This window comes from Orycteropus afer, unplaced genomic scaffold, assembly GCF_000298275.1.
Source record: "Orycteropus afer afer isolate SDZICR_OR568_19922 unplaced genomic scaffold, OryAfe1.0 scaffold00093, whole genome shotgun sequence".
Taxonomy (NCBI): domain Eukaryota; kingdom Metazoa; phylum Chordata; class Mammalia; order Tubulidentata; family Orycteropodidae; genus Orycteropus; species Orycteropus afer.
In genome coordinates this window covers 8,953,430-8,963,429 of record NW_006921680.1, presented here as the reverse complement: position 1 = coordinate 8,963,429, position 10,000 = coordinate 8,953,430, and positions in this window count along the sequence as shown.

Sequence of the window (10,000 nt, the reverse complement as noted above, 5' to 3'; positions counted from 1 at the left end):
GACAGTGTTCTTAGGACACGCTTTTCATTATCATTCAACTCTACTGCTAAGGAAAAAATAATGTTCTTTAACTGTTATTTATTTAATAGTATTTGTTATATTAGTGTAACAAATATCATATATATTTGATGAGAATAATATACAGGTCATTTACTTCCTTATCAGGTCAATTACTTAACAAGTAAAACAATGAGATCTACTTTATTGTACAAGGCAACTGGCCAAAAGTTGTGTCTTTTCTTCAATCATGGAGAAGGACTTCATCCTAAACTATGCATTATATATTGTAATAGAAACTTTATAGTTCATAGTGTTCAGGAGATAGCCCAGCCAAAATGCATAAACATTTGACCAGATTTTAGCAGAAAAGGCAGTTTTTCACCTATATTCAAAGAGGAACAAAATTAAAACATTACTATACAATTCCAGGACAAGAAGCCTCAAAGAAAGGCATTAACCAAAATCAATCATTTAACAACTTGGAAAATGTAATCCTTTGATTTTAAGCTAAACTTATTGGGGAAAAAATTATGGTATAGATATAAGTACAGATTCTTAAATTCTCTCTCTACATATTTAGTACCTATTTGCTAATAGGCTATTTATCCATTTATCCAAAAAGTGCTTTTATAAAAGACATTTTATGAAAATAACCTAACTTGATATACTATAAAAAATACATTTTTCTTTTGTTCAATAACATTGACAATATGAGTGGGTTGCAATACAATTTGATTATTCCTTCAAATAAGATTGGTGTCTGTTATTTAAAAAGAAAATAAAAGATTTTTTTTTTTTTCCCATGACCCAAATGGTGGTGAAATCATTTTAATCATAAAACAAATCACAGGTGTGCTAGATATAGTTAGGGCAATATAGTCCAACTCATTTTGATCTGTGCCTCAGCTCTATGGGTTTGTTATCAAGTAATATGAATATGAATGTTTAGACTATTGCAGCCTTGAGAAATGTTCAAACAGTTTTTAGGTGGTTTCATGGTGTCTCTCACTGTAGTGTGTCTATGAAGAATGTATTCATGGAGGAGAAGTTCTTATGTACCACTTCCACCCAAACATTTTCTACCTCTTTTGTGCACATTTATTTTCCACAAAATGACTAATTTTTTGTTTATTTATTTGTTTTGTTTTTCTTATTGATTACTCAATAGACTTACTTCGATCTGATGTGAACATGATAGAATCAGGAAGATATTTTTCTCCATTCCCCAACTATGTGCTATAGTGCAAAGAACTAGATTTTTCCTGGTCTGTGCTACTTTTTATAATTTATATATAACAACATTTATTTTACCACAGCAATAGAACAGATGAATTTTTGCTTGCTCCAGAAAAGAGGAGCATCCCAATGGTGATACACAAAATATTTGGCTCTCCTGGTATGCAAGAGCAATCATTTCCATGGTTGGTCTAGAAAATGATGTTATCTTAGATTTCTGAGCATACAATTTTCAGCTGTCTGCATTTGCCTATGTTGAAAACATTCCTCACACATCAAATACATAATTAGCATATTGCTTATTTTCTATAGACACATACAACCATAAGTGAAGTCAGGCAGTTGTTTTTCATTTTAAAGAAAGAATTTTTTTGTCCTTTTATTAATAAAGAACAACATCAAATTGATCCATTCCTTTTGTTTACTGACAACTGATTCAGTTGGTTCTAAAGAATTCTACTTTCTAAGCTGTTAAAAATAAAAAAAGTGGCAAAGCTACTTGGAGAATCTATCTTGTACACCAACCTCCTCATGAACCAGGGAGCATGTGCTTGTGCAAGAACATATATCTACATATTTAGAAAGGCATCTGTTGATTCATCCAGAAATACCTGCCACATTCAGGTAAATTACAGCCTTCCATTAACAGTGTCATTTACCCTGAAGATTTTTGTTTTAATGTTAGCTCTTATTGCAAGCTTGATGAAAAACTGTGAACTCTGAGTCTATCCTAAGATGAACAAAGTGCCAGGTCATGTATGGATCGTGAATGATGGAAATTACAGTCAAGATTCTGGGGTATTATTTGTTTCCAACTAACAGACAGTATCTGATAGTATTGATATACCAATATGTTATTAAAATCTTCTGTATGTATGCTAAACTGACTTACATTTTATAGCTAATTGTCTTTCATAACTAATTATGAAGGGTATACAAAGTGTTGTAAGTAAAATAATCTAATTTGCCAAAGGACTTATTAAAATGAAAGAATGTATGTCATAAAACACACTTCAGAAATTTATTTTTGTGAATATCATATGCAATTTTATAAATATATAACTACCCGTAAACAAATTTTGCAACACTTTGATATTATATATTAGGGTGGGATTCATAGACGAATGCATCAATCAAAATATTAAAATGTGTTTAAGGAGAGGACCTATTTCTGGAACTATTACTTCAGAATGTCTGTGTAGGCTAACAGGAACTTCAGAAGGCAGGCTTCCTTTAAAGACATCCCTCTTGTTCAGTTAACCAAGGAAACCAAGTACAGGAAACTCACTTCCATTCTCTAAAAGTAGCAAAGTTGAATCTAGCAGATAGTTAGGATTGGGTTATAATTCATAGAGAAATTCTCCTTGATTACAACTTTCCCTATATTGTGTTCCTAAATTTTTTTAATGCCAAGTTGATTCTTAAAAACGTGCAAAATATGATTGATTTGTAACTAATGGAAAGCAAGTGTTTCTATATGGCTTTGGATATCGGTGGAAAACAGGTCTGCTACATAAAGTACTCCAGGTTGTTTATATACAAGAATATCCAACCATGAAGGTAAGGGAACTTGAAGTCTAGGTCTCATTCTGTTCAACATATCCTACACCCAGGCAAGATGTTATTTTGTTTGTTTTGGCTAGAGACAAAAGCTCACCCAAGCTGAACACGTAGGAGGCTGTATTTGTCTAGAAGGTGTGTGTGTGTGTGTGTAATTTTTCTAAGTTATGTAAAGGTACCCTTTGGACTATCAGAGGTCTTTATGGGAAGACCTTTGTTTCATTAAGCCAAAAACTAAACCACTGCCCTTGAGTGGATCCAACACATAGCACCTCTGTAGCAACCCTATAGACAAAGTAGACCTGCTCCACCAGGGTCCCTTCTTTGTTTCATGAAGAAAAAATATAGCCAAACTCAAAGTAAGTTTTTACTCAGCTTAGGTAAAACAAATCTTGACCTGTAGGCTGCAAAAAACTAGGAAATTTTGCAGGGAATGTCATCCATGGTACCCTGACTTCTGAGTGATATGACACCATTATTTTCTCCTTTCCAAGCCTTTGAAACTGTTTCACTATTTCATAATTGTTTGTCTTTATAACCACTATACTTACAGTTCATTTAAATCCTTTTCAGATGGTTGTGGATAAATGTGCTAGCAGTTTATCCACATCCATAAAGGAGCTATTAAAACAAAGATACACACTTCTCTCATGTTCACAGAGGTTAAAAACAATGCTGGAGCTAAGAAAATCTTTGCAGGGAAAGAGAATTTCTATAATGTGGCAGAATTTTCAAACTGAAGCACTAAAGAACATAATTTGACCTTATTTCCTTATGTTATTGATGTGTTGGGGCTAATCTTACACTAGGTCAGGGTTAACCCTAAAGAATAAGCTATTGAGCCTTGCTAATATCTTAGTGGTATGTGTCAATAACACTCTGGCTATGACTCTGGTTTCCAAATTTCAATTTCAAATAGTGTCTTCTATAATAAATACAGGAAAATAAACATGGATAGTTTACTATACCCTATATAAAATATTTTTTCTTTATTAACTCGATTAATATTTGTTGACCCCCTGCTATTTTAGGGTATTTGGAGAAAAATAACAGTTTATTGAGACTTTATTGTATAGATTTACCTATCTTCTTTCATCACATGAAGGGAGTCTTGCACCAAATACTATGAAATATAGTTACATCATTAGCTTCTTGTGAGAATTTCTTACATTCAATGAAATAGTCCCCAATTTTTTTATGTTGAAAATATTTTGGAAATTTAAAAAATATTCTTTAAAAATATAGGAACCTATTATGTAGTTGTTTATCTTGAGAGTGCTGGTGAGTAACAGAAAATCACATGAGGTATATGACGTATGAACTCCAAAGCAGTATTTTACTATAAAAGCATGGAACCCTGCTGGCATATGTAATTTAATGTGCACCATGCCTCCCCTAATTCAATCAGGTCTCTACATCCTTTCTTTTATATTCCAATTGGATTCCATGTGCTAAAGCCATCAAGATTTTCAGGGTGAAATGAATGCTTGTATTAATCCTGCAATTTCCATTTAAAACACAGCATCGATTTGATTAATAAGGTTTGATGCTGAATAATTATATGGCAAATATGTAGGCTATAGGAAAACCACAGATGTGACCACCAGCAAAAGCCTTGTGGGAGAAGGGGGTCAAAGGGAAGCAATGGCCATGACTGAGGTGATGAATTCTTTGGCTTTTCTTTTTATGCAATTAACAAGCAGGGCTTCTATTAATTTGCCACCCCCAGAGCCTTGACTGGTCAGATGCGTCTGGATCAAGGGTCATAGGGGCAGAGTAGGGGTCAGCATCACAGCAACCCTGAAACAAAATGGGAAAACTAAAGAAATACAAATGAAATGGCTGGCTATACATTCTGTAGGATGGAAGGAATAGCAGGGAGTGCATTTCCTTAATGTTAAGATTGCTATTTTAGAATAATAAAAATGTTCTCTGTATGTTTAATTCAAAGTAATCAATCTAAGGTGCAGTGGTTGAGCATCCAATAAAAGAAAATCAATGTGGTCTCTACAAGGGAAGACAGACAATGCCCGCTTTTACTAAAGGGATTATAGGTTAACATTTATTCAGTGTATTGTAATCTGATGTCAAGTGGCATAAAATCAAGCCAACAATCCATTACCACCCGTTATAGGCTACTACGTACTGATCTCATGCAAATTGACTTTTCATAGAACTTATTAAATCATTTTTGTGTTCTAGCTATGAAATATTTTTCTATAGTGGCTGAACTTCAGTGGATTCTACTTCACATCTTGAATGAAGGCATATCAAAAGGCAAATATTTTTCATTTCAAAACAAAGTGGGTTTTTTTTTACAATTTTCTTTTGTTTCTAACCATTAATTAATCCTATAAAATAGATATTATATTTCTATTTATAGAAGAATTTGATCTTAGTACTGGAGCTGAGTTCCTTTCCTCCCAAATTCTTTTAGCTGCATCTTATGCATGCCCTTGTACAAGTTCATCTATTTTTACAGTACTTTGAAATAAATTGTAATGTGTTCCCAAATTTTGATGAGATTTAGATCTGTCTAGAATTTAAGAGAAATATTTCATGTTTTACCTGTGCTATGCATGTTCATAATTTTGAGTCAGTTTTCTTTACACTAAACTTTGAATTTCACAGTGTAGACATTATGAGAAAAGGATTTCTTTTTAAATAATATGTCTCCTAAAAAGTACATTATATGAACTCCTCAACTTCAGAATTAATAATTGTTAAAATTATAAATATCTTAAATATAGGCCACCTAATGTGTAAGAGCATTAGTAATGTTTCCCTATTTGTTTTTGCAGTAAGGATTTATGGTGGTTACTACTCCCTTCCAAATGTAGTGATCTTTTGAAGTATTAGAAGTTCATTAAATGTAATAAAAAATGGCTAGCAAGGCTGTCAAAGTTAACATTTCTTCTCAAGCAACCATGCTTATTGTTAGAATTGGGACCACTTTTAAGTGTGAGGAAAATCATTACCACATGTTTGAAAATATTGGTTATATTTTGCAGATTGCATTACTCTGAAGCCTGGTGCTACTTCAAAACATTTCAGAATTACTTAGTAGTAGAAAGGGAAATTGAATTTGACACTATTTTTATTATAAAAGCTAAGTTTAGTTTTACCACCCTTGCTTTGATGGAACATTTTAACTTTTTATTTGCTTGGAAGTAGAAATTTGCCTATTCTGTGTCAAGACATCAGGAAATTTAAAGCCTATTATTTTCAATATAGTCTACAAAATCTCACATGTGTAAAATATTTTATTGTATTATAAAATTCCCAATATATTAGTATTCCCAGGAATACTGACATTTGTAAGTGATATCACAGAAATGGCTTCCATTATTTTCTTTCTTAAAAATTGTCATTTTTAAAAGAATTTTAACCCAATAGATTATATATTTTCTGGTTTTGTATAAGGTAATTTAATTAATTTTTGAAACCTTATTTGTTCTATCATGGTAACCAAATTTTTGTTTTAGTTGCTCTTGTATTTTTTTGCATTTTTCAAAATTAACATAATATTTCAAATAATCTGCTAAAACAATCTGCAGATTCTATGGATAAAATTGGAACTAGAAGTGCATTTATTATAAACCAATTTTGTTAAAAAATTCTTATATAAGTCCCAGTGATATTAGTCATATCTAAATGAAGTTTCCTAAGCAGATCAAATAGAAATTAAAAAGTTTTCATATAATATATTCTGATGTCATCTTGTACCCTCGCTTGAATTAACTAGATATTTTTGTTTAGATGTTGACTTAATCCTAAAACTATAGATTCTTGATATTTAATTTTAAGCTGAAATCCAAGTTGAAGTCTACTAAAATATGTGTGCATATAGTTATTCATATGCAAACTATGAATTCTGAACCTGAATTCTCTCCAGGATGTAGTTTTGCCAGGATTTTTCTTGAGGTCTTAATTTTTTTTATTATATTTGCATTAAAAAGTAAGGTAAAAGCACTTGCTCATTTTTACTATGCATAAACAGGATTTGCTATTCTGTTCTCATTTTGTAACAAAAAAAAAAAATGGTTAGGATAAATAAATAGTAATCAGATACAAAAAAAAAAATGCAAGTGAATCTTGTGGGAAAAAAATGTGGTTCTTTTCATTTTTATTTGTAAAAGATTAGCTTGCTTTAGGGTATCTAGATAACATGAAATCACTTCGCAACCAGAAACGATAAAGATACAAACTCCAGGCTAACAGTAATGGCAAAAATAATTTCAATCTGAAGGCAAAACCACTTCATTTTGTGCACAATGTCTGAATGCTTTCCACTGGACTTTAAATAAAAAATGGAAAGCATTTTAGCAAATAGAAGTAAGCACTGAGTATATGGAACTGAGACACGTTTTTGATGTTTTTGCATTTTTGTGCAGAGAGAGCCATAAAAGGTTGCCAATGGGGTATTGTAAAACCACAGTTAACAGTGAATTTTAGATAGATATAACCAGTTAAAGGTGATTGAATATCAAGGGTTGAATAGTGCTTATTATACCTGCTGTTGGGAGACTTCAATTCATTATTGTAACAGAATGAAAACAGCATTGCTGCTGTCCAGGACATGCTTGTAGTATTGATTGGGTTTCTCCAAAGTCTTCTCTTAGGATGCAGAGTGCAGTCAAACATGCACAAACATCACTCAGTTCCCCTGATTCTGTCATGTGCTCCTTGTACCTCAAACTAAAGCAGCCTTAAGACACAGGAAAATGCTTCCTTATTTGAAGGCAGACAGAACTCTAAGCCTGACTCCAGGGGCTATGCAGATGTGGTGACCTTTCTTCCAAAGACCAGATTTTACACTCAAATTGTCATTAAAACTCATTTTTCCCTAGAGGTTCCCAGTCAACTTGTGTACTCTCTCCATTAGGGTTAAAAGTCAGAGTGGCACCATGCCCACTATACAAAATGGAAAGGAACATAAGTAAATAAAATGGGGGATGAATTCCTTCCTAGAGAAATAGTATCATCCACAGTCCAGGCATATGTAATCATCTCTGGTCACAGTTGCACAAATACACACCAGCCAGAATTCTACCATGAAGGTACCATGGTCTGCTAAAAGAGCTAATAAATCTGTAGCGGAGAAAGTGCAGCCAGAATGCTCCTTTGAAGCCAGAATGGCCAGGCTTTCTCTCACCTACTTTGGTCATGTTGTCAGAATGGACCATTCCCTGGAGAATGCTATCATGCTGGGTAAAGTGGAGGGTCAACAACGAAGGGGAAGGTCCTCAGCAAGATGAATTGACACCATGGCTGCAATGATGGGCTCAGGTAAAGCAGGGATCATGAGGCTGGCACAGAACCAGGCAGTGTTTCGTTCTGTTGTACATAAGGTCGTTATGAGTCAGAGGCGACTCGATGGCACCTAACAGCAACAACAAGAATTCTATATGCTCTAGTGTCTCCAGAAAAGTGTCTCTGAAGGAGGAGATTACTCTCTCCTTTCAATTTTCAAAACCAGTAATAGCTACTGACTCAGCCTGTGTCAATCTAAAAAATAGAATTTGTTCCACACAGTCTAACCATATCTACAAAAATAAATAAACAAATAACCAATTGTCATCTCATCTATTCCAGCTCATGATGACCCCCATGTGTGTGGTAGAACTGCTCCATGGGGATTTCTAGACTGTGAATTTTTGTAAGAAGATCACCAGGCTTATCTTCCAAGATGCCTTTGTGTGAGGTTGAAACATCAACTTTTGGATAGTAATCAAACACTTATTTTTGCTGCCAGGGATTCCTCCTATACCCTCTAGCTGTATCTGTTTAAAAAAAAAAAAAAACAAACGTGCACATGCGTGTCAGAGTAGATCTACACTCCATAGAGTTTTCAATGGCTGAGTTTTGGGAAGTAGATCACCAGGTCTTTCTTCTGAGGCACCTTGGGTGTACTCAAACCTCCAACCTTCTAGTTAGCAGCCAAGCATGCTAACAGTTTTCACCACCCAGGGACTAGCTGTATCTATATGCTTAATATAATTAATCTGATAGTTCAAGAGCAATGTAAAAAGAAAGAAAAATAAAAACATAGTCTGTAACAACAAGCAAGAACTGGTCATTGGGCTCTGAATTACTAGAATGACAGAGAATGTATATAACTAGAATTAGCTGATAAAATAGGTTTTTTAAATTATTTTATTTTGTTTTGTTTTTTCTTATTTTTACAGGTTGCATGAAGACAAAATAACATGATCTCTTACTCTCATAATGCAGCTCATTTTAAGGTTATCTCATAAATGAAATTTGAACAGAGGAAATTTCTCTAATGTCCTAAATGAATCAGCCTAGCCTCACAAGAAAGTGTGATATTCTTGTCCTATTGATATGCTGTATTTGCTTCCAAAGACCTATCCCAAGAATAAACTTCAGCAAGATAGAAGCCTTTCTGCTTAATTACCTCTTGGTATAAAATGCTAATCTGAACAGCTCCATTTTCTTCTAATGCTGGGGGTGGGAGAAGGAAGGGAGTTGAAATTGTTCATAATATTTCATAAGACTTCAGGAAAATCATTCTTTTTTTGTTTTGTTTTTCTCCTTGAGAAGATACAGGAAAATAATTCTTAAAGAAATACAAAACTAAGTTAGGTATATCTAGCTTATATCAAAATTGTAGGTTAAAATATATAGGTCTCTGGGTGGCAAACAATTTGCTCTAGACTACTAACTGAAAAGTTGGTGGTTCTAACCAACTCAAAGGCACTGTGGAAGAACTGCCTGATAACCCGCTTCCATAAAGATTATAGCCAAGAAAACACTATGGAAACAATCAGCCCTAGGACATGCTGGACCTCAAGACCAGAAGAATTACATGGTGCCTGGCTACCAATGCCAACCACTCAGGAAGGGATCAAAACTGGAGATCCTGAATAGAGTATGAGGAAAAATATGGAACAAAATCCAAAAACACAATAATGACCAGGATTACTGGTCAGATAGAGTCTGGTGGGACCCCCAAAACTGTGTCCCTGGGATACACTTTGGATCTGGGATAAAGTTCACTCCCAAGGGATGGCTCTTAGCCCAATAGTAAATAAGGCACACATGCACACCACTCAACCCAGGGCAATGCACCCACATACTCCATGAAAATACATCCCTTGGAGTAATCAGCCAAAGAGCACCAGAGGCACAACATTCACACAGAGGAAAAGCAGAACACACAGGAGTGCACAACCATAAAGGG